Source organism: Haemaphysalis longicornis, unplaced genomic scaffold (assembly GCF_048455015.1).
Source record: "Haemaphysalis longicornis isolate Haplotype H1 unplaced genomic scaffold, Haemaphysalis longicornis Haplotype H1 scaffold_6, whole genome shotgun sequence".
Classification (NCBI taxonomy): domain Eukaryota; kingdom Metazoa; phylum Arthropoda; class Arachnida; order Ixodida; family Ixodidae; genus Haemaphysalis; species Haemaphysalis longicornis.
Window position 1 is genome coordinate 10,468,681 of NW_027526407.1, and position 2,289 is coordinate 10,470,969.

Here is a 2,289-nt window from a genome sequence, read left to right on the forward strand (position 1 = left end):
TTTATCCGCAATGATGAGCAGAAGACAGTATCGGCGTCCCGGCGCGCACGGGCTAAGCGAGATATAAAGTGAATATCGTATTCCTAGAAGTGAATTCTCTGAAAAAGGGCCTGATTTGAAGCCATGCGGTAGCGCCTTAGAAATGCATGTATTGTTGAGAGGGGCGTCGCTTGAGGTGTGTGAAAGGCAAAAAACTAAGCAGAAAATCTTGAGAAAAAGCATTTGTACAAGGACGAAATCGATGCAAAAAACGACAGAGGGCACTGAGAATCGCTTTTCATCTTGCGCACGTGCTCCTTCTGGTTATTATCACTTCGATTTTACGGCTTGCTTGCTCCTCAAAGTGACGGCCCAATCCAAGAATATATGCATCTGAATAGAGCCAACGCGTTGTTTTAATGCGTGGCACATTTTATAAGGATTCGACACCTGGATTCACAAAGCCCAACGTTCTAGGCGGCATGACCGATTTTAAGCAAGGGCCAACTATGAGAGTTGTGGTCTGAAACTACTTCAACAAGGGAGAAGGTAAACATAAGGGCAAAACCGTGGGCGCCCAGAATATGGTCAAGAGTTTTTTCTCTTTCACGGAATAGTTGCAGCCTTACTGTACACTTAGCCTAGGTGAACACAAACTTATTCTATACCGCCTTGGGTTGAGCATGAAATTCTTCCAAACCTGCACCGCTGGCATAAGTGCGAATTAACGTTGGAGCACCATGATCAAATTGACGCAGGTATGGCGGAGACCGGAGAAGTTTTGTAATCTCGTTTTCATATACCGAGACCGCGGTGAGAGGCGTCTTTTCACAACAAAGAGCTTTGTCAGGGGCGCGATCACAACCGCGAAGTTGCGTAAAGAATGTATCCAGTATACGATCAAAGGCCAATAAAGGCGCGAACCGCCGTAACTATGGTCAGCTTTGTGCGTTCTGACACAACACGTAAATTGCCTAGGCCTGGAAGAATACAATGTTTGGAGACGCCGGGGCTAGGATTGTCACTTGTCGAGTAGCAAAACGGCAGTTTTTAAGATTCAACTGGAGCCCAGTGGCCATCCGACACTTTTTTAAGCAGCACCAACTGCATTAAAATGTAGAGCAAAGGCCACAGTGTCATTGCGGCAACAGAGAGAGGTCAGCTATTTGAGCCCAACGAGAGTATTGTTCAGAAATGGCAGGTGCGGTGCAGAGGTCACTATGCATAACGATGAATTCATTGAGGCCCTCCGGGCTAAAAAACTCCGTTTTTCTACGATCGATATGGTTTGTTTTCAGTAACGAGAAGGTTTTTAGCAGAAGGCGAAAGTAGCTATTTTCGTAAAAACACACCGCTGTTTTCTGGTTGCTGTATGGCAAAAAAAAAAACGAGCCCGGCTTTTCAGAGTGCACGAACACCGGAGAGATATACGGAAATATTGAGGGTTTTGCAGTCAGCAAGCATTTCCACTAACAGTGCGCCATCCCCACACGCTGTGAAAGTTACAACAAAAGAAAGACATGCAACAAAAAGCGATAGACGAGAAGACTGCAATGGGCCCTCAGGGAGCTGCTTTTCGGTATCGCGAGGCTTCCGCGTTCAATGCACGTAAACTATCTCAGGTGCTTTTATTTCCCAAGGTCGACAAGCATCGCGCTAGTGCTCGATGAAACAAATCCATCAAACTGCGTTTTTTTTTATTTTGCAACAGGGGAGAACAATGATTTAATTTGAGCGGGCTCAGTTGTCACAGAAAAAAGTCTAACCAAGTTTCATGTTTTTGTAGGCATCTGAAGAACATAATGCGTGACAGATATACAATGGTGCAGAAAACAGCTGCCCTTTTCACATACCTCCGTACTTCTTTGTTAGAGTCACTGAAAAGAAGCAGGAAGGGTAAAAAGAACAGGTATGTGACTGGCAAACCAAATCAACTTTTCACCGTTAAATACAAAATGGCCCATTGTGAGGCTGCCTCTCGTACCATCAGTTGCTATGAGAAAACAAATTGTGTATGCGGCGCTAAATTACGTTCTGCTAAATTACGCCATGATGAAATGCTCAAGAGCGTATTTGTTCCTCTGGAAGAGGAAGGTTATGTGCCACCAGAAAGGGCAGCCAATAAAAGCCGACATGATGCGCTAGGAATTCAATCAAAATATTCTTAACTGTGTTTTTCACATTTATACCAAACAAAGGTGGGTATAATTGGTACTGCATAAACAAAAATGCTAACGAACAACGGAGTATAGTGTGCGTAATACCTGGGATCTAACTTTCGGTCTTTCAAGCAGCATCTGGTAAAAGGGG